The following is a 23,736-nucleotide window of genomic DNA, read 5'->3' as shown; positions in this document are numbered from 1 at the left end:
GTCTAGACCGGTCAATCATCAAGCATTTAAAAATACAAAATGGTCTTCAGTGGTGTATTTTAAAGGCATATTTTGTCAAACGAATTTATAGAATTTATTGAAAACAAGCTATCTTTTGGTACAGTGACTCTTATGCTTTCAAAGTGTCTCTTGATTACCAGAACAGTACACCATTATTTAAAGATCACTTAATCGGGTATAATCTTTTAAAATGTAGCACATGAGTAGCTCTTACCATCTCTCTTGAGCGTGTAAATAACAGAAGCATCTTTTGTCTTATCATCCGGAAAAAACGTTCATGGCAAACTGAAGTATGAAGTCACGTCATTCACAAAGATAGTCTGACATTGCGTATGGTGTGAACTACACAGTTGTGGTAAATTACGGAATTCTACAGCGCAATTTAGTGAAAACAGTATCATAATTCTCTGACGGGGATTTATCACTCAGACTGGAAAGAGATTCTTATACCAAAGTGGCCTGGTGAAAGTCCACTTTCCCTATTTTTAGGTCGAGCGCGCAGGCGCTTTCACCTGTTGGAAGAATTGTGGGCTTCTAACCACGCCCACCGCACACCTATCACATTCACTCTTTTGTGGGCTTGTCTTTTAAAAATCACTTGATTTATTGGTGAATGTTTCACGTTTGTCCAGCCTAGGGGCAGTTTTGTTACTGTCTTGCAGACTACCCCTGTTACATGGATAATTGCACGATTGCTGATATACTTCAGCGTAGGTGAACTATTTTGTTTTTTTATCTTTCCTCTTCGCGTATGGCGGCCACGTTGCGAACAGTGCGAACTCGATTGCCGCATATCCGTGAACAATTGTTATAGCGACTGCAATGTGCAGGGTTAGTAAGTAAAGCTTCTACGATTAGTGACTATAGTTAATAATATATTTTCCCATTTGTTTTTTATTTTTAATTTCAGCAACTCGTGTGTGCAGATTACTAATGCAGAAAAAGAATATATACTTATCATTATCTTGCACCTGTCATATGATTTTGCAAAGTAGTTGCCTGTTACTTGTTTTATGTGTAACTTAAACTGGGCCTCTTGGCATTAGTTTCCGTTGGTCTTTTACTCCCCATTGTTAACTCTTTTCCAGCCTCAGTTCAGTATGTCTCACATATTGTTCAAGTTAGTACTGTCCCTGCCGAATATATTGTCCGCCACTCAGTTCTATGATAGGACCGGAGGCGAGGATTATGCAGTTCTTTCTTCACTTTTTATTACAGAGCAAGTTCAAAGTTCAACAACAAAAAAACATTAAAACCACAAATCCCATGAGTCCGTAGTCATGGCAACCATAATCCAATGAACAACGATAACGCTGACAGTATAAATGCCTCAAAGTAACGTCACCCTCCCTCTTTCTTCCCTGCTCGCAGTGACAGACAAGTGCTTTCTGCCTCTACGATCTTTTGACTTGGTCACGAAAGTGTGTATTTGATAATTTGGCTTGCGAGCGTCAAGCGGAACATTCCTTTCACGTGCTTCTGTTGTAGCAACGCTGTTGCTACGCGTGCGCGGTAGGCTTGTGAGCCCGAGCGCGTTTACATTGCGGTTACGCGTGGGGCCCTCTGGAGGGCACGCGTCACGGTTTCTACATTCACGTTCGCAGCCTGCGAGTGTTTAATGCTCGGCGCTGCGTTTTTATAATGCGGTAGGGCAAAATTTTGTCTGCCCTGTGATTTGCGCCCTCCTGTGACACCGTCTTGGTTGATTTACCCTGAGCGGGAGGTTCGCTCGGCCTGGATGGTCACACGGGTTTTGTGTACCGTTTTTCTGCTGGTGGGCTTTAAGCTCTATCTGTGACAGGAGTAGGAGGGGGTTACCCCACAAGGTTTTGGGGCGTAATTTTTTTTCTCCTGCTTTACCCTCATGAGCGGTATGCAACCTGCCCAGGATCAGGAGTCTTTTCCCCTCATGTCTCCTGAGGCCCCTTCTCTCCATCCCCTCCCCCCTGGGGTGGATGTCGTCCTGTCGCCTATTAAGGAGAGCATAGCGCAGCTGGCCGCACAGGTCTATAGAGGGCAAGGCGTGACTGGGGTTGCTCATGAGGCATCCCCCAGGAAACCACGCAAGCGTGCTGCGGAGCACCTCGGGGAAGCGGAGTCTTTTTCTACCCTCCCCGATAAGAGTGCACGCACGCAGCCCGGGGTTACTGGTGACAAGTGTCACCCCAAATCGGACCTCCTTCTGGGGTCTTCAGTGGGCATGGTTGGCGACTCTGAGGGGAATTCCTCCTCGGTGGAGGAGGTGGAAACGGGTCGTTCGTGGCGCCCAGGAGCCTCTCTCCTGGAATCCCAGGATCCGGGAGAGTCGGATTCCGACATGTTTGAGCTGGAGGGCATATATCACCCCCGCTCATCTGAGTGGCACCCGGATCCCAAGGTGGCAGACTACATGGCGGGTAAACTTCGCCAACCTTTAGATAAGGATGTGCTGGCGCGGCTCAGAGCCGAATGCCCCCGTCCTACCCTCCCTGATAGGGTGGCTGCCACCCCAGAGATAGACCCGAAACTATGTACCTTCATCAGGAAGTATGTGAAGGATCCTAAAAAAGGGATCAATAGGTCTTGGCGAGCATGCCAGGATAAGCTCCTGGACGTAGTTGGACCTCTGACTCAAATTATCCAGTTGGCCGAGCGTGCCAAATTGTCAAGTACACCTCTTCAGACAGAAGTTGTTGCGGGTTGGGCCCAGAGGGCGTTATGCCTTCTTGGCAATGCCAACTGCGCTATTTCAGCGGAGAGGTGCCGTTCCCTGCTTATTAAGATTGACCCCAAGCTAGGGGAACTGTCATCTTCGGAGGCAGGGGCAGTGGCGCAGGGGAATTTGTTCGGCGACCCCTTCGTCAAGGAACTTGGGAAATTTGTGGCCACTTTTTCGGCCCTGGATAAGGTCCAATCGTCGATAAAGAAGATTTTTCCCGGAAAGGTTTTTGGCGGAGCCGGACGAGGAAGGGGTCGCTCTTCCGACCGCCAATTCCAACAAGGCCCTGGAACTTCTCGACAGTTCGGTTGGCAAGACGGTCATCAGGGAACTTTCTTCCCCAACAGGTGTAAAGGACGAAGGAAAGCGGGTAGAGGAGCCCGTGGTGCAGCCATTGCCCCAGGAGGAACCTCGGGTAAGGATTACCACTTCTTTCACTCAAAAACTGGGAGGGTGACTCCGCTGGTTCAGACAGAACTGGGAACTCCTCACCTCAGACGCATGGGTCTTGTAGACAGTGTCAGGCTTTCACATAGAGTTCTGGGGGACCCCAGTTCAGCATTCGATTTCCAAGCCTATGGTTTTTTCGGACTCAGACTCCCTCCTCATAGACGCAGAGGTACGGGAGTTGCTTCGCAAAGACGCTATTTGCCCCACGTCGCTTCACCCAAGGGGTTTCGTCAGCAATATTTTCCTTGTCGAGTAGGAGGACAAAGGGTTTCGTCCGGTGATCAATCTGCGTGCCTTCAACGACTGGGTTGTCTATCGGCACTTCAAGATGGAGGGTATTCACCTCCTGAGGGGCATTTTACTCCAAGGGGACTGGATGGTTCGTCTAGACCTCAAGGACGCGTACCTCACGGTCCCCATTTTCCCTCCGCATCGCAGGTTTCTGCAATTTTGGTGGCGACAACAAGTGTTCGAGTTCACCTCTCTCCCCTTCGGCCTTTCTTCAGCCCCTTGGTGCTTCACCAAGCTTCTCAAACCGGTGGTGGAATTACTTCGTTCAAGGGGAATTCGCCTCATTATCTATCTGGACGATGTCCTTTTGGTGGACCAGTCCAAACCTCTTCTTATATCCAATTTGAACATGACTATTGCGCTGTTGCAAGATCTGGGGTTTGTGATCAGCTTCCAGAAGTCCGATCTGACCCCCTCGCAATCAATGACTTTCTTGGGTTTCCTGGTAGATTCCCAAGTGGCTTCTCTGAGTCTTCCGCTCCAGAAGATTGCAATTTTTCCAGGCCCTCTTCATTACAGGGCCCTCCAGCGCCTCAAGGCGCATCATCTGCGCCGGGGGCTGACTTACTCTGAACGGATTGCCCTCAATTCGGAGGCCAAGACAGAGTTGCTTTGGTGGTTGGACCACATGGAGGCCTGGAACGGCAGGGCCATCTTTGGTTCCTCTCCCGATCTGATCATAGAGTCGGATGCCAGTCTGCTAGGTTGGGGAGCCCGATGCGGGGACCTTTCCTTCGGTGGTCGTTAGACGCCCCAGGAACTCAACCTGCATATCAATTGCCTGGAACTCCTAGCGGGTTCGTTCGCGATCAAGTCCATGACTCGGGACAGGGTCTCTTGTGTGGTGCTCCTTCGGATGGACAATATATCGGCGGTTCAGTATATCAACCCACTGGGGGGGGCACCCGGTCGAGGGCACTGGCCGAATTGGCGAAGGATTTTTGGCATTTCTGTCTGGTGCACCAGATACCAGTCATAATCCTCGCCTCTGGTCCTGTCATAGAATGAGAAATTTCCTAGCTATCGTGAAGGAAAGTTTCAATTCTGTTAAGGACACGGAGGCGAGGATTATCCCACCCGTCACACAATCCGTTCCTTCCCACCCGGAGAGGACAGTTGGATCACGTTCAAGGTGGTATACTTGCCTTTTTTGTTTTTTTCGGAGTGCATTCTCCGCTTTTAACGGTCTCTGTCTACGTGCTGGGCATTGTATATGGGTGGATATGCGATTCTGTTAACAGATACCAGGTTGTGGGTTTATTCTATGCATTGTTTGCATTGTATACTTCATGCTACTCCTGGTTTTAGTTGTACTTATTGGAATTACATTTCGGGTTGTCAGATGCTGTTTACAATCTCTCTTAGGTCCGGAGACAGCGACTACTTGATGTTCAGATGTCCCTTCGCAGTGAAGTCGAGGGAGGATGACGTTACTTTGAGGCATTTATACTGTCGGCGTTATAGTTGTTCATTGGATTATGGTTGCCATGACTACAGACTCATGGGATTTGTGGTTTTAATGTTTTCTGTTGTTGAACTTTGAACTTGCTGTGTAATAAAAAGTGAAGAAAGAACTGCATCATCCTCGGCTTTGTGTCCTTAATAGAATTGAAACTTTCCTTCACGATAGCTAGGAAATTTCTCATTTTATGACAAGACCGGAGGCTCCTATTATGCAATAGTCTTTTCCTTATTTTAATAGCAGCTCCAGTCAAGATCAACTACAAGTCCCATAAGGCAAACAACGAACAGACAATGGGAAAACAAAAGTAGTTCGTAGTAATGCACCAATCACAGACGTATCCATGTAATAATACCCATCTTGACTGAAAACAGTCCTCTTTTTCTTGCTGCTCCTCAGTCAAGATAAGTATTATTTTCTTCTTGTTTAATTAATGTATTAGCGCGTTTCATTAATGCGCTGGGTGATTGCATGTTTCAAACGTTTAATATGCCTGGTTGTTTGTCGGCTCGTCAGCCGCATTCATTTAACAGAGCTCGCGTTGCGCACGCTTGTTAAACAGTCACTTTGACCGTTTTCTCTCTTCAGCGCACGTAGGCATTTTTAGCCTTCGCGTGTTGAGGAGTCACTCGCGCATACCTCGGCTCGTATGCTGGCAGTCTCCTGCTGCGCTCCGGACCTCGGTCGTAGTGGTGCTCAGTTGAAGCCGGTCTCCTCACTGTTTGCTCTCTGAGCTCCCGGCTCAGATTTTTCAGGAAACCATGCCCGTAGGCGGAGCCGGACACCTCTTTTTCCTCTCTTTGAGAGAGGCTTAACCCTTGCCTGCCCTATAATAAGTTTGTTGATTTCAGCCATCACCACGGACAGCACTCATTCACACTTATCTCAAGAGGAGGAGGAAGATGTCCTGAAGGAGCATTTAAATGATTTTATTCAAACTTCTGTGGATCAGGCTATGGCTACCTCGTGGCAAAAACTTTAAAAAAATGTAGAGAACTCTGTGGTAAATATTGTGTCCAAGACCATGCTGGCCCATTCTGCGGGGGAAAGCAGAAAGCGTCAAATCCCTTAAAAAAATGTAAAGGCGACGCTAACTGGAAGTGACAGTTTTTCACACATGGCGGAGGACGTGGTTCCTCAAGGGCCTCCTAACAAGGAGGGGTTAATAGCTAAGTCTGTACGGAAAAGCATGGCTAAATCTAAACACATATTGTCCCCTATTAAAATAACAACAATTTTGGACACAGATGACAAAATTAACGACCCTGACTCGGATGCCGATAGTTCCGACAAGGACGTTGGAGAGTTGTTCTCCCCTCCTCCACACAAAAAAGCCAAACATTCTTTAGGGTCCAACACGATTCTTGATTCAGAAGGGGTACCTTGTGATATTCAACACCCAAATTCCACAGAGTGGGTCCCCTCATATCATGTGGCGGACTACGTGACTGCCAGACTCCGAACCCCCCTGGATAAACAGGTCCGGGCGAAACTGAAATCAGAGTGTCCCCGCCCTGCTTTGTCTTAAAAAATAACAGCGACACCGGCGATTGACTCTTCACTCCTTACGTTTTTTACTAAATACGGCAAGGACCCCCATAAAGGGGTAGATAAAGCTTGTTCCACGTGCCAAGATAAGCTTTTGGACATTGTGGGTCCCTTGACCCGCATATTTGATATTGCGGAATCAGCTCGGCTGGAACATGTGTCCATTGACCCAGAGGAACTCTCTCTATGGGCACAGCATGCTGTTTGCCTGTTGGGGAATGCTAATTCTTCCATTACTCACAAACGGAGGAAAGGACTCCTACTCAAGCTGGACCCAAAACTGGCTAACCTAGCTGGTTCAGATCCGGGTGTAAAAGCGGAAGGCTTGCTGTTTGGTGATTCATTCATCAAGGAGCTCAGCAAGTATGTGGCTACCTTCTCCTCGTTGGACAAGTGCAACAATCGTTAAAAAAGATGTTTGCTTCTCGGGTTTTCACCAGGGCCGGCAGAGGTAGGAACCGCTTTGCCAGCCGATCGTACGCCAAACAAGGTTCCTGCGGTCCCTATCATAACACCTCTCAAGACTACAGGCCTCAATTCTACCCCCAAAGAAGCAGGGGCTTCAGGGCTAAGAGAGGCCGTAACACCAGATACGCTGCACAAGCCGGTAAGTCAGAATACCTGTACTCCTGTGGTGGGGGGTCTCATTGCTCAATGTCTGTCAAAATGGGAAGATCTTACAAGAGATCCTTGGGTTTTAAATACAGTACAAGGTTATGTTATAGAACTCTTTTCAGAACCTTTTCAAGAGAATTTTCCTCCTCCTCCTCAACTTTCGCTTGAAATGACAAATTTAATTTTGTTAGAAGTGCAGTCTCTTTTGCAAAAACAGGCGATTATTCCTTGTTCACTAGATTCTTCAGGTTTCCTCAGCTCCGTTTTTCTAGTTCAGAAAAAGAACAAAAAGATGCGTCCAGTCACCAATCTGAAACAGTTCAATCAGTTTGTTCTATATCGTCATTTCAAGATGGAGACCATTCTTCATCTCAGAGATACTCTACTACAAGGAGATTGGTTGGTAAGGTTGGATCTTCAGGATGCTTACCTTTCGGTCCCCATTGATCCCACCTCTCAGAAGTTTCTTCAATTCCACTGGGCAGATCAGTACTTTCGTTTCACTTCTCTTCCCTTCGGCCTTTCCTCCGCCCCGTGGTGCTTCACGAAACTAATAAAGCCAGTGGTGGCTTTTCTCAGAGCTCGAGGCATCCCTCTGGTGATTTACTTCGACGACATTCTGATCATGAGTCAGAGTCGCACCTTGCTACTGTCTCAGGTTCGCCTTGCTTGCACTCTGTTGGAGGATCTGGGTTTTATCGTAAATTACGAAAAATCTTCCTTGGATCCAGTTCAACAAATCGAGTTTCTAGGTTTTTAGTGGATTCCGTATCAGCTACTCTCCTTCTACCGTCATCAAAGATCAAATCCATAAAGTCAGAAATTCTTCTGATCCTTCGCAGTTCTTGTATATCCCTCAGATCTTTAGCAAGGATTGTGGGTCGGCTTTCTTCCTCAATTCAAGCGATCTTTCCGGGTCCTCTGCATTATCGTGCATTACAAAGGCTAAAAATTTGTCATATCCAAAAGGGTCTAGCTTATTCAGATGTTATAGCTCTAGACCAAGATTCACGTGCAGAACTCCAGTGGTGGATAGACCATTTAGACGCCTGGAACGGCAGGACTATCTTCGCATCCGCCCCAGATCTTGTATTAGAGTCAGATGCAAGTCTGTCGGGTTGGGGAGCCCGGTGTGGTGCAACCTCGACTGGAGGCTCATGGTCTTGAGAGGAGTCAAAATTGCACATAAACTGTTTAGAGATGCTTGCCGGCTCCTTTGCAATCAGGAGCCTCGCGAGAGACAAGATTTCTTGTTTGGTTCTGCTCAGAATGGACAACATTTCAGCGGTGCGCTACATCAATCAGCTAGGAGGCACAATATCCAAACCTTTAGCGGAATTAGCAAAAGGGTTTTGGGAGTTCTGTCTTCAAAACAAAATCTCTGTTCAAGCCGAATATCTTCCGGGCAACCTCAATGTACTAGCGGACTGGTACTCCCGTTTTTTTCAGGATTCCAGCGACTGGATGCTCAACCTACAGGTGTTCAACGTCCTGCTACACAAGTGGGGACCCTTCCATATAGATCTCTTTGCATCATGTCTAAACGCTCAACTTCCACGATTTTTCAGCTGGCATCCGGACCCTCTAGCTATAGCCTTCGATGCGTTTACTCAGGATTGGGTGTCTTCCCTCAATTACGCCTTTCCTCCTTTTACCTTGATTCCCAGAGTACTGGCACAAGTCAGACGTCAATGAGCTTCTATAGTCCTCATAGTCCCTTACTGGCACTCCCAGGTGTGGTTCCCTTCCCTCCTGGAACTGTCAATCGAAACCCCGATTCTGATACCCTCCTTTCCAGACCTTCTGACTAATCCCCAAGCCCTCCGTCACAGTCTAATTCTTCAAGAGTCCCTGATCTTATCGGCTTGGAAAATTTCAGGGAATCCCGATCTAAGCGTTTCTATTTCGGCAGAAGCTGCAACCTTCATTGACCGGGCTACAGCTCCTGGGACAAAGAAGGCTTATAGATCAGCTTGGTCTCTCTGGTGTTGCTGGTGTTTGGGAAGACAAGTTGATCCCTTTACAGCGGATGTGTCTTTGATGGTCAACTTTCTGGCGGCAGAAGCCAGTAAGGGTAAGTCCTTCCGAACTATGAATTTATATAGGTCGGCGATTTCTTCTGCTCACGATTACTTTCAAGGAAAGCCTATTGGTGAACACCCGTTAGTCTACCATCTGTTAAAGGTAGTAAAATGTTCTAATCCGCCAAAACCTAATTACAGTTCTTTATGGGATGTTAATGCAGTGCTAAAATTGTTTGTTTCTTGGCCTGACAATTCTTTGTTATCTTTAAAGCAGTTGTCATCTAAGCTGGCTATGCTCTTATGTTTAGTATCTTTCAAACGGTTATCTGATGTTAGAGCTCTGGATGTTACCGCTCGCTATTTTATCCCCTCGGGAGTTCTGTTTAATGTGTTGAGATGTACAAAAACTAACCTCTCTTCAGTTTTCCCAAACTCTGTGTGGGTCAATGTTTAAAAGTTTATGAACAACGGACAGCCGATATGAGAAACTCCTCATCTACCCAATTGTTAATCTCCTTTAGGAAACCTTACAATCCTGTGTCTTCTCCTACTTTGGCCCGCTGGGTCCGCTAGATTATGTCTTTAGCTGGTATTGATACCTCTGCTTTCGGAGCGCAGAGGATATTCTCAGGTCGGCTGACTGGTCTAATGATAATGTCTTTAAAGTATTTTATTGTAAACCAATTCAACATGCCTCTTTAAATGTGATTGATTTGCTTTAAAATTGCATAATAGGAGCCTCCGGTCTTGTCATAAAATGTAGATTTTCCTAGTAACTTATGAAGGAAAGTCTTAATTTTATTAAAGACACGGAGGCGAGTATTATCCCGCCGCTACAAATTCTAACTCTTTGATTTTGTTACCCTCCCTTTTAGCTTCTACTTCAACACAGCAAACCCCTTCATAGAGATTCTTTATGTACGGTGTCCTCTCCGGTGTTTCCTTTCAAGGACTGTCATGGGACGGATCGTCAAAACCTGCCGGTCTTCCTCCAGAGACTTTTGTTCTATTTACAAGAAGTTTTATCGCTCTGTTTGGCGTTTTGTATTTGTTGTGTTATTATACCATTGTTTTCTTCTCATTGAGTTTCGCACAAGAAAAGAGGGCTGTTTTCAGTCACGATGGGTATTATTACATGGATACGTCTGTGATTGGTGCATTACTACGAACTACTTTTGTTTTCCCATTGGCTGTTCGTTATTTGCCTTATGGGACTTGTAGTTGATCTTGACTGGAGGTGCTATTAAAATAAAGAAAAGACTATTGCATAATACTCACCTCTGTGTCTTTAATAAAATTAAGACTTTCCTTTATAAGTTACTAGGAAAATCTACATTGGTCATGCTAATTACCCACATTAAAAAAGAGAAAGATAGTCCGATGAACAACATTTGTTAAGTTACCTGATAAAATGTTCCTCTAGGAACTGCTGCGAGTAATTTATGCCTGGCAAGGCTGTGAAGCAACTGGGTCTTAAACCTTTTCATTAAAAGGGGGAATGCACCAGATAACTGTCTACTTTAGATAAGGAAATGGCACACAATTATAAGAACAACATTCCATTTTGAATTTTTTTCTGTTTGTGTTCTTTGTATTTTGTTGTAGTGTTTAGCCATCAGGAACGCTGAGTGAGTTGAACGCCAGCGTTAAGACATGCAGTGACCTACAGGCTGCAAGTCTGAATCCTGGCAAGGCTGATGACCTTCCATTCTCTAATGGAAATACATTGAGGACCTTAACATTTTGTAATTTGTCATTTGCAGCACTTAAATGACTACTCTGCGCTACTTAGCGTTACGTAAAAACATTGTTCATAGAGATACCAGCAAAAGGAAGCTTAATATTATGAGTTGCATTTGCAACCAGTACTATACATTTGAACTGTAACATAAGCAGAAAAGCAACTGAACAGCATGTTTAAAGCTTAACTGGCACGCCCTTTTGTCAAAACCGTTTATTGCGAAAGCTGGAAAATGGAGATGGTTAGCATGTATGTTTGAACTATTATACTGCAGCTATTGAACCAAAATAGCTTAGATAGTTGAAAGTGTTTTTTTCAATTGACGACACAGAAATTGAGATTTCCTCTTACATGGTGAGAGTGTGGTAAGAATTTAATGCTGAAGATTACAATTCTAAAAAATGTGCTTAAAAAAGGTGTAGCATCAGATCAGGTCTAGGCTTTACAATATCTTGTCTCCATCAAGATCAATTACAGCAGTGTTTTAGCAGGTGGGATATGTGTGCCATACATTGGCATCCTGCCTGGCTATGAAACAGGATCAGAGAAGATTGAAATGATCTGAGTGTCTTTCATCAATACCTACAGTAGCGTTCTGCATAGAAAGCTCTTCCATCAGCAGGCTAAGCAGTTTTGAGTTTGGAAGTGATCACAAAAAAATTAAAGAAAAACCCTTGTGAACATAACCCATGACAAAAATGAGTACTTGTGATTATGGGGGTCATTCTGACCCTGGCGGTCATGGACCGCCAGGGCCAACGACCGCGGAAGCACCGGCAACAGGCTGGCGGTGCTTCTGGGGCCATTCTGACCGCGGCGGTAAAGCCGCGGTCAGAAAAAGGAAACCAGCGGTTTCCCGCTGGTTTCCCGCTGCCCCAGGGAATCCTCCACGGCGGCGCTGCAAGCAGCGCCGCCATGGGGATTCCGACCCCCTTCCCGCCATCCTGTTTCTGGCGGTTTTCACCGCCAGAAACAGGATGGTGGGAACGGGTGTCGTGGGGCCCCTGGGGGCCATTGCAGTGCCCATGCCACTGGTATGGGCACTGCAGGGGCCCCCTAACAGGGCCCCATTAAGATTTTCAGTGTCTGCTTGGCAGACACTGAAAATCGCGACGGGTGCAACTGCACCCGTCGCACACCAGCAACTCCGCCGGTTCCATTCGGAGCCAGCTTCATCGTTGCTGGTGCTTTCCCAGCGGAGCGGCCATATGGCGGTTCCCGCAAGGCGGGTCAGGCCCTAATTGTTAAAATAAAAAAATAATGCAAAAAAAAGCAAACAAATACAAAAAGCTGACAAAGTTTTCATTTGTATGTTTTGTGTCTGAATGGCCCGTTTATAAACGTAATAGCCTGTTAATTTTGTTAGAATATTCTTGTCATATGCATATATACTGTTTGTTGGTTGTCCAAATACATGCCATACCCAGAGCCACCAATCGGAATGTATTTTATAATGATTTTTTATGGTGTACCCTCTATGATTCAATCCCGCTGGACTGGCGGGCGACCACCAAAAGGCCGCCCGCCCGCCCAGCGGGAAAGTCAGAATGACCGCTGCGGTCTTTTGACCGCGGTACGGTCTTCTGGCGGTTCCCGCCAGGCGGGCGGCTTCCGCCGCCCGCGGGGTCAGAATGACCCCCTATATGTTTTTAGTGAAAAATAGGAGGAGGGAGAACAAACTTCATCTTTATTATGAACAACGTAAAACAATATTGTGTGCGTATCCTTGGAACCTTTGGAGCAGTACAGCAAGTTTTCTCTCAATGAAAATTTGTATGCCCTCAGTTTTGTCTCGACTTTATTTGCAGTGCTAGGTCCTGTAATTTGCTGTTTGTGAAGTGAGTGTGAGGGATGTAAGGCCACTGTAAATGTTGTTTAATGCTTAGAGTTCACCATCTCAACAAGGGGTACTTCTCTAAGCTTCCAAGTCACCCATTCCATGGTCAATACATTAAGATTAGCTCTGAACGGTTGGGGCAAAGCATTTTGCGTTCTCAGCCTTGTCATTTTTGCTTTACACATAAGCCTGTTAAGTGCAGCTGGCTAAAAATCCAAGAGTGTCTTGAGGTGATACGATGGCATGGAGCCATTTGGCAGTTGTTCAGATTGCTGTATTTTAGAAGGGTAGTTTATGTCTTACTAAAAAATCACAATTTAGATTTGGTTATTTAGGTCCATTTGTAATGTGGATTAATCACTCAACTACTGCTACATAATCAGTGCCCTCTCCCTGTCCTGAATTATCTGGTCTTCTCCCATTGCTTTGTTCCAGCCACAGTATTTGGTGCTTTAAAAATATTGTTCCTTTATCTGAGCTTGAATTTTTGTAACTCCCAATGTTTTAGTTATATGCAGGGCTACGGGAATTATGTGGCAGGAAAGGACCAAATTATGAGGCAGCGTTGACCAATATAGGTGGCAAGCAAAGTCCAATTAGACATTTACATTTCCAGCAGCTCTAACTCTCGCAAATGTGAGACCTATTGCATTGCAAATGCTTGGTTATGGTTTCAACCTGCTTGCAGTTGTGGAAACCGGTGTGAAATTCACGTGTTAATTCTGAAAAGTATACATTAAAAAAAAAATAGACAATAGTCCAGATTCAGCAAGGGATTCATTTGTGTAGATTGCTCATGGTTTACCCAAAGAGACTAAGGGGGTCATTCTGACCCTGGCGGTCGGTGACCGCCAGGGTCACCTACCACGGGAGCACCGCCAACAGGCTGGCGGTGCTCCGTCGAGCATTCTGACCGCGGCGGTTCAGCCGCGGTCAGAAACGGAAAGTCGGCAGTCTCCCGCCGACTTTCCGCTGCTCGGGAGAATCCTCCATGGCGGCGGAGCGCGCTCCGCCGCCATGGGGATTCTGACACCCCCTACCGCCATCCTGTTCCTGGCGGGTCTCCCGCCAGGAACAGGATGGCGGTAAGGGGTGCCGCGGGGCCCCTGGGGGCCCCTGCAGTGCCCATGCCAATGGCATGGGCACTGCAGGGGCCCCCGTAAGAGGGCCCCACTGTGTATTTCAGTGTCTGCAATGCAGACACTGAAATATGCGACGGTGCAAACTGCACCCGTCGCACATACCCACTCCGCCGGCTCCATTCGGAGCCGGCTTCCTCGTGGGGAGGGGTTTCCCGCTGGGCTGGCGGGCGGCCTTCTGGCGGTCGCCCGCCAGCCCAGCGGGAAAGCCTGAATGGCCTCCGCTGTCTTTCGACCGCGGAGCGGCCATATGTCGGTTCCCGCGAGGCGGGCGGTTAAAATAAAAAAATAATGCAAAAAATAGCAAACAAATACAAAAAGCTGACAAAGTTTTCATTTGTATGTTTTGTGTCTGAATGGCCCGTTTATAAACGTAATAGCCTGTTAATTTTGTTAGAATATTCTTGTCATATGCATATATACTGTTTGTTGGTTGTCCAAATACATGCCATACCCAGAGCCACCAATCGGAATGTATTTTATAATGATTTTTTATGGTGTACCCTCTATGATTCAATCCCTATGGAAACATCTACTGAGTGGAAAATGAGTATGATGGAAGCCTATGCATTTTTTAAATGTGCCTAGATATTTACTTTAAGAATAGTGATTGATTTTTAGTTACAAATGCTATAGTGATTCAGACGACAAAATGTGTTCTTTCTTACACATTAGCTTACGTTAGGAAGCCAAAAAGGGAGAAATTAAATTGATAATAATAAACATTCTACTGTTCTGTGTCCCCACTCGTCTCCCAATAAAAACAGTACTGCACTTGTATGGGTAGGACTAGGGGGCGAACAGGAATGACTGCAAAACGCAATGTGGAAACATCACATTTTCACCATTGAAAGCATCCCATTTTGATGATGTGCGTAGCAGTGATATTTAGACCTAGGCTCGGCTGTTGCCCCAGAAGCCCTACTAAACCAATATATATATGAAAATGTAACATTAAAGTGAGTCCAAGGAGGTATGACATGACTGGATCCCAATATGATTTCTTGCCCAGAATGCCCAGCAAACCACAATCTTAGCTAAAGTCTTGCATTCTCTTCACATTTTTGAGAAAGAAAGGTTGGGAATCTATGGTGATCCATGAAATTCCTATCACCCAATGTTTCCACACTTCACCTGATAAAAACAGTATCCCACTTTTGAGGCTGGGCCTAGCATCCACAACAGAAAAAGCCCCAAAATACAACTTGGAGACATCAATTTTTTGCAATCAGAAACAACTCAATTTAGCAATGCAGCCAGCAGATGTATTTGAGCCTGGCAGCCACCCAGGGAAACCTACTAAACCCAGACTTCCTGCCTTTCTGGGGAATGTTGCCTGTGGCCACTGGCCCATAGAGGACTAACTGTCAAGTAGGAGGGTTAAAACTGAGCTGAGAGGGGAAAGGTCTCCATGTCATCCCCAACTGGTGAGTAAGCCTTGTACAAGGTCTATAAGTTACACTATGAGAGCAGAAATACAAGACTTGGTCTGACTGGGCACCAGGGAATCTGCAAGAGAGATAATAAAAGTAGGACCTCTCATCTGTAGCAGTAAATAACCCTAAAACATCCTGCAAGTTAAAGCAATGAGCTCAACCTCTGCACATAATCACTCTCACTGTACATTATAGACATCTGTATCTAGCATACCCACTAGCAGAAAAAATATGAATTAGGCATAATATACAGATATATACATTGGCTTTGTATAGTAGACAAGACTGTGCACACACTATAATTCCTAGTCACAATCAATAGTTCCTTAATAGGCTGTTAGCATGCTTTGTAAATGTGTGTTTCTGCCGTGTTCAGAGACCATTTGTAAAGAAAGGGGATACTGGGATGTTAATGTTAGAGAAAGGTGAAGCCCATTTTGTGCTTTTGCTGTACCACTCAGGCGTATGCAGTATCATCTGCCTGTCCGGTCAACCAGCTCTCTGCACTGATGAATCCAACTTGTGGTGACCTGAGATACAATTCTAATCAATTGATTCAACCCCCTACCAGTATTTGGAGAGGTCTGAATGTTTTGAAGGAAGCCCACAACTGTTTGAAACATTTTCTAAGCTGAAATGAAGGTTACAAGTAACAAGGCATACACTTGAGGAATAAAAATATAAACTTGGAGGTCACCACTACTCCTGTAGCTCAGTGCCACAGTGCCCGCCCCAAAACCACTAAGAAAATAATACTTAAAACGAACTGTTCAAACAGGCATAGAACAAGAATAGTGAGGAAGCTCTATCTACAATTGTCCTTTGAAAATTCCAAATAGCTCACTATGGTTCCTGAAAACCTATGTAGATCATAAGGGTTGATGACTAAATTCTCTTGTGTTGGAAGTTAATGTACCCTGCATGGTTTACAGTTGAGTTTCCCTAGCCTTAGTGCCTATCTGTGAGTATCTGTTAAACTGTTTAATTTATTTTGGCCATAGCCTATTACGAATCTAGCATGTGCCAAAAGACCTAAGCCTATTCCCTAACCTCAGTTAGGTCCTGGATCCTTCCTCTGACCTTAAAGGGCTCACAAAGTGTGCTCTAATTTTAATGACAGTGAAATACTCCACCTATTGTGGGTTCCGCACATAACTTGATAGCGGCAGTGTATGTGATTTGTGAATCCATAGCTGTGACCAGACCTTTTTGCAACAGTGGAAGTCTTTTGGCCTGCTCAAGTAAAGGTTTCACTTCTATGTACTAATCCTTATTCCCAAGTTTCTCTTTGGTTTGTGCCTATGTGGTCTGCATGGTATATGCATTGTGTGTATGAGTGAGCCAGAGTAAAGAAGGCTACTGACTTCCATTGTGATGGCCCCTACCCTTTTCATGTGCACAAGATAAGAATGAAAGAGACAACTAAGTGCAGTAAGATAAATTAGATAACCATCAGAATTAGTTACATACAAATGTTTGCAGAACCATTTTGGTGAACAGCTCAAAAGGAGATTGTGTATTTTGGAGCAGTTAATATGATTGTCCATTAATCTAGAGTACCATTTAACAGGTTCATCAGCCCAGGAGCACACACTGTCATGTCTGACACCTGATTCAAGCAGTCTTTAGATTTGCTAATTTATTAACTGCACACATTTACATTACTTTCAGGTAGCAGGCAGTCTCCCTGTCTGCCTTTACCTTGTTTTTGCAATACAGGAGCCCCCACACTTTTCCATTCAGTCAGAGACACCTAATGTTGGGCATTAACCATTTTGGAACGGTTGTTCTTTTTTTAACAACGTAACTCTTTCTCTGGCTGTTTTAGTCTTTAGGTACCAGATGGGATGTCAAGTCTCACAACTAAGTCTTAGCTGCCAAATATATCCCAATGAAAACGTCACCGAGGGAGAAAGCAGGAACCAGCACAAATAAGATAAAGGGGCAGGAAGTCTCTGGCAGAGCATCAAAGAGGCCTGAGGTGAATTCAGATCTACACAGCCTTGGTATTCAGTGTTTAAAATTTTAATAAGCCGGCCGCGGATTTCTGTGCAGCTCCTTAGGCGCTGGACTCATTATTTTACAAATTAAGAACTGTGAATGCAGTGTGAGAGAGGCATTTTGAGGTTTTTGACACCAAAGGGCAGATTTAAGAGCCCGTAGTGCCTCCTTGAGCCACATTAGCATCATTTATTTACACTAATGTGGCCCAATGAGGCCAAAGTCGCTGCGCCAAATTTACAAAGTGGAGCAATGCTTGTATTGCACCACTTTGTAAAACTTTGCGGTACATTATGCCTGCGCCAGGAATAATGTATGCCAAGGGGGCGTTCCCCTGTTAGGGGGCTGAAAAAATGACGCAAAGCAATCTAAGAGATTTCTTTGTGTCATTTTTTCCAGCACTTTTAACGCATACTCAGGGCAGGGGTTAAAAGGAGGCATACCATTGTTTTCAATGGGCCTCACTGGGCTTTGCAGGATTAGCATCAACATGTTTTACACTAATTTTGCAACACTCTGAATTAGCGTAAAAAATGTTGACCCTAGTTCCCCTAACTAACGCCACGGTGCGCCGTATCTTAAATACGATGCACACATGGTGGTATCTGGGAGGGCGCTAAGGGGCACAAGAAAGGTGGTGCTGCACTGGATGCAGTGCCACTGTTTTTAAAATCAGGGCCTAAATTGTTAGGCTGACCATCATCTGGCTCTTGCGGATATCTTAGTATCTTTTATGTGCATTGCTGCCGAAGACATAGGTATTTCTCACTCGCTTACTCACTTTTCGCTTCCCGTTATATTTGTAATTTTTCTTACTCTCTATGATCATGGTGGCTCCACTGGAAAGAGCACATGGGGAATGAGGGGGAAATGACAGGGAGGAAAACTACAGCTATGTAGCTTTGCCGAGCTCCACACCCCACAGTGCCCTCAAATGTCGATGTCTCACAAGTCTTCTACGGTGTCCCTCATTAAAGGCAGTACGGGAAGAAGGCAGCTGGAGTCTGTGCACTGTCTTTAAAATTCTATTTCTCTACATCCCGCTTCTAGCCTCTACTCCACCCTTTCCTAAATCATCACAGTGTGGGTTGAGGTCAATGAGGAGGATCACTAACCCCACTCCATCCTGTGACAAGTTAGTAAAGGGGGGGGTCAACATGGCTCTCCAATCCCTGACTAAAGTGAAGCCTCTGTCGTTGCAGGACTTGAGATGGAAGGGCCCAGGCTAACTTTGCCTCCATGTCATTAGGCGGTGGAGATGAGTCCCGAAGGCTATGACTTTGCTGGGCAGATGAACTCACAGACCTCATAGCTGTGAGATCATAAGCCTGACAAAATGGTTTTTGCAGCCAGATATCACTTGACAGTCTGTGCTTGGGCCAGCCTTCGGGAGTGCAGGACATAAGATTATGCTCATCGCAATGTGCCCTGGTTTCATCCTGATTGCAGGCAGAAGTAGATGCAGCTTTTCTTGTTAAGCACACACTCGACCAATGAGGGGGGCACGGGCACTAATAGAGATAGGGTTTCTAGTTGGCAGTGGTTTTCACACTGTTTATGTAGGGTCCCTCACTCTAGTCAGGGTAAGGGAGTCACACAGCTAAGATAGCCCCTGTTCAACCCCTTGGAAGCTTGGCATGAGTAGTCAGGCTTATCTCAGAGGCTATGTGTAAATATTTGTACATACACACACACCCACACATGCACACAGAGTAAAACAGAACCAAAACAACACAAATACAACAATCACAGCTAAAGATATGAATTTTCAAAGATTAAATCTAAGTAAAGCACTTAGAAACACATTACATCCAACTGGGACTATCACTGCGTCGGACTGAGTCATTCCCAACTATCTGCCACAACTCATGAGGGAGTGCGGGCCAGTCACAGAGTCTCATGGCCCCCAGGTACAGAAAGTGATGAGGAAACAAAGATGTTGCACGGAGTCGGGGAGATGAGGCATCGCTGGAGCCCATGCAGTGTCAGTTCCTTACTGCTAATAGGGAGGTGAGGCATCAGTTCCTTACTACTAGGCAGGGGAGGTGAAGCATTGGTTCCTTACAGTTGCAGGGGAGGTGATGCTGCGTCGGCGGCGAGGCGTCACTTCCTTGGTGCAGCAGGCTGGCCTGGTTTGTAGTGGGTACCTTGGGTACTTACAACTTATACCAGGTCCAGTTATCCCTTATTAGTGAAGTAGTAGTGTTCTAGCAGCTTGGGCTGATAGAGGTAGCTATAGCAGACATGTAAAGCTCATGCAATACCACTTATAGTTACACAGTACTTATACACAAGTAAAGACAATACTCAGTGTTACCAAAAATAAAGGTCTTTTTTGTGTGACACACTACCAAAAATATCTTAGAAGCAATACTCCTTCTTGATTATATACACTAGACACCACAATTAGACAAGTAATTAGTCATAGGACAGTGCAAACAATAGGAAATACCATAGAATGCAATGGGAGAAAATAGGTCTAGGGGCAACACAAACCATATACTGAGAAAGTGGAATGCGAATCACGAATTCCCCCCTAGACAAGTGTAGTGTGTGCAGAATCGCTGGGAGAGTAAGAATACAGTAAAGGTAAGAAAATTACCCCACCCCAGAGCCCATTCAAGCAGGAGTAAAGTACTGCAAGTTTCATTAGAACACACTACACCTCGTGATTGGGATTTTGCAGTAACCAACCAAGTCTGCAAACAACAACTGCTGGATTCCTGGACCTGAAGACCTGCAAAAGAAGGGGACCAAGTCCAGAAGTCGAAAGAAGTTCCAGGACGGCAGAAGGCCCTTCCAACCCAGAAGAGGGTGCAAAAGAAGAGTCCCTGGTTGGACAAAGACTGAAGGAATGCACCCTAGGAAGATGCCAGCAGGTTCCTGTGGGATGCAGAAGATGTCCCATGACGTGAAGAAGGATGCAGATGTGATTTCATGTTGGAAGTCGCCAACAAGCCTTGGTTATGACAAAAGTGTGTTTTGCATTAAAATGGCGCTGGCTGGACCCAGGAGGGACCTGGGGGCCTTACCTCTGTGTGAGGAGGAAGAGGGGGCTCTCAGCCCTTTAGAGAGCCCTCAGGATGCCAGACAGCACCCACGGGAGTCCCAGGACACGGGGACAAAGGAGGTGCAAAACGCAGTTGGTGCAGCACAAGAAAGGAAGGTCCCACACCGCCTGAGAACAACTCAGCGAGTTGAACGTCGCAGGAAGGAGTGCTGGGGACCTGGGCCAGGCTGTGCATGAAGGAATTTTGCAAATAGTGCACAGAGGCCTCAGGAGGTGAAGAAGACACAGTACACAGGGGTACCGTCGCTCTCAGGGATGGCAAGGTCTTAACTCCTCCAAATTGCGTCAGCAGGACCTCAGGAAAGTCTATGTCGACGAGGTCCACCCTCTGTGTCCTTAGAAGCATGCTCGTCGCTATGAGAGGAGTCCAAGGGTAACAGTCATCTTCTTAGAAGGTGCCTGCGTGAGTAGGGGAGTGACTCCATCACCCCACGGAAGATTTCTTCGGTCCTTCTGGTGCAGGATGAAGACAGGGAGTCCTCAGAGCGTACACACCGAGGAAACTGTTGCAGTTGCTGGCTGGAGCTGAAGTTGCAGAGGAAAAGTATCCCTTGTGGATACTTTGTGGCTGTTACAGCCGTTCCTGGAGCAGGCTGCGGTTGATCCGAGGTCCGAGGATGAAGTAGTAGTTGCATAGGATTCCTGGAGGAAACTTGCAAGCAGAATCTGAAGAGAACCCACAGGAGAGACCCTAAATAGCCCTCAGAGGGGGATTGGCTACCTTGTCAGGTAAGGACCTATCAGGAGGGGTCTCTGACATCACCTGCTGGCACTGGCCACTCAGAGCCCTCCAGAGTGCCCCCACACAGTGGAAAGTAAGATGGCTGAAGTCTGGGACACACTAGAGGAGCTCTGGGCACCAACCCTAGGGTGGTGATGGACAGGGGAGTGGTCACTCCCCATTCCTTTATCCAGTTTCGCGCCAGAGCAGGGGACAAGGGGTCCCTGAACCGGTGTAGACTGGCTTATGCAAGGATGGCACCACCTGTGCCACTCAAAGCATTTCCAGAGGCTGGGGGAGGCTACCCCTCCCCAGCCTGAACACCTATTTCCAAAGGGAGAGGGTGTAACACCCTGCTCTCAGAGCAAATGCTTTGTTCTGCCTTCCTGGGACTGGGCTGCCCAGACCCCAGGAGGGCAGAACCCTGTCTGTGAGGTGGCAGCAGCTGTAGCTGCAGTGCAAGCCTCAGAGGGCTGGTGTGGCAGTACTGGGGGTCCATAGTGGAGCCCCCAGGATGCATGGAATTGGCTCCCAAATACCAGATTTGGAATGGGGGGGACAATTCTATGATCTTAGACATGTTACATGGCCATATTCCGAGTAACCATTGTGAAGCTACATATAGCTATTGACCTATATGTAGTGCACACGTGTAATGGTGTCCCTGCACTCACAAATTCCCGGGAAATGGCCCTGAACTATGTCGGGATACCTTTGCTTGTGTAAGGGTGCCCTCACACTTAGTAACTTTGCACCTAACCTTCAGCAAGTGAAGGTTAGACATATAAGTGTCTTATAAGTTACTTAAGTGCAGTGAAAATGGCTGTGAAATACCATGTGCCTTATTTCACACAGGCTGCAATGGTAGGCCTGTGCAAGGGTTTGTCTGAGCTCCGTATGGGTGGCAAAACAAATTCTGCAGCCCATAAGGATCTCCTGGAACCCCAATGCCCTGGATACCTAGGTACCATATGCTAGGGACTTATAAGGGGGGTCCAGTGTGCCAATTGAAATTGGTAAATTAAGTCACTAGCCTATAGTGACAAATAGAAAAGCAGAGAGAGCATAAGCACTGAGGTTCTGGTTAGCAGAGCCTCAGTGACACAGTCAAGCACTATACAGACACACACATTAGGCCATAAACTATGAGCACTGGGGTCCTGACCAGCTGGATCCCAGTGAGACAGGCAAAAACATACTGACATACAGGTAAAAATGGGGGTAACATGCCAAGGAAGATGGTACTTTCCTACACTTGAGACCCGGTCGGGTCAATGAATCCTGCAGGTCAAGATACGAAACGTCGACTTTGCAGTGTTGCGATCACACCACAGGGCCACAGATGCTGCAGCAGAGTTGGGTGTGACGGCACTCAGGACTCATGTTGTTGCAGGACTTCAGAGGCGCTGCTGCAGCATTGGGCCTGTGTTAAAGGCCACTCAGTGGGGACAACGGCTCTGTTGCAGGCGGCAGCAAATAGTCAGAGAGCTGCACCAGTTCCAATGTTGCTCTGGAGTCAATGTGCTTAACTTCTTCTTAGTTGCACCAGAGCTCACTTCCAAGGGCCCAGGAACTGGATTTGGCACCACTTGGCAAGTCAGGACTCTCAGCAAGAGAGCCCATGTGGGGTAGGTGAAGTCTTTGATGGCTCTGAGACTTCTTAACAGGAGCAAGCTCAGTTCAAGCCCCTGGAGAACCTTGGAAAGCAGGATGTAGAAGGCAAAATCCAGTCCTTTCACTCCCAGGACAGAAGCAGCAGGCCAGCACAACAAAGCAACAGGCTGAGTGGTAGTCCCTCCTACTGCATCCACCTCGTCTTCTTGGCAGAATGTCCTCAGTCCAGAAGTGTTCTAACTATGTGGGGTTAGAGGTCCAATACTCATACCTATTTCTGCTGAAGTAGGCAATCTTCAAAGAGAGGTCTTCTTAGTGCACAAGACTCCGCCTTTCCCTGTTCTGGCCCCAGACACACACCAGGGGGTTAGAGATTGCTTTGTGTGAGGACAGGCACAGCCCTATTCACGTGCAGATGTCATCTTTTCCCACTGCTCTAACTAAGGAATAGCAATCAGCCTGGTGATGGGCCATAGCTCCCTTTGTTTGACTGTCTAGAGTGAATTCACAAACAGCCGAACTGTCATCCTGACCCAGGCGTGTATTCCAAAGACAGGAAGAGGCACAGAATGGTTAAGCAAGAAAATGCACACTTTCTAAAAGTGGCATTTTCAAACCTACAATTCAAAAAACAACTTCACCAAAATACGTATTTTTAAATTGTGAGTTTACAAATCCCTTAGTCCATATCTCTATCTGCTTCCAAAGGGAAATTACATGTGCTTAAAAGATATTTCAAGGCAATCTCCATGTTACTCTATGGGATAGATCGGCCTTGCAATAGAAAACCAAATTTAGCAGTGTTTCAATATCAGAACATGTAAAACACACCAGTACGTGTCCTACCTCTTAAATACACTACACCTTACCCATGGGGCTGCCTTGGGCCTACCTTAGGAGTGACTTCCAAGCAGTAAAAGGGAAGGTTTGGCCTGGCACTTGCCAGGTGAAAATGGCAGTTTAAAACTGCCCAACCAGACACTGCAGTGGCAGGTCTTAGACATGTTTACAGGGCTACTCGTGTGGGTGGCACAATTAGTACTGCAGGCCCACTAGTTGCATTTGATC

General features: G+C 46.3%; 1 protein-coding gene across 1 annotated transcript in view; it reads right to left on the bottom strand.

The window, feature by feature from the left end:
• Positions 1 to 23,736, bottom strand: part of MYPN (myopalladin) — a 2,801,288-nt gene that overhangs the window by 1,503,723 nt on the left and 1,273,829 nt on the right. The gene's annotated exons all lie outside the window — the stretch shown is intronic.

This window comes from Pleurodeles waltl, chromosome 6 (genome assembly GCF_031143425.1).
Source record: "Pleurodeles waltl isolate 20211129_DDA chromosome 6, aPleWal1.hap1.20221129, whole genome shotgun sequence".
Lineage (NCBI taxonomy): Eukaryota > Metazoa > Chordata > Amphibia > Caudata > Salamandridae > Pleurodeles > Pleurodeles waltl.
The sequence above is the reverse complement of the archived record's forward strand: the minus strand, read 5'-3'. Positions and strand labels throughout refer to the sequence as shown.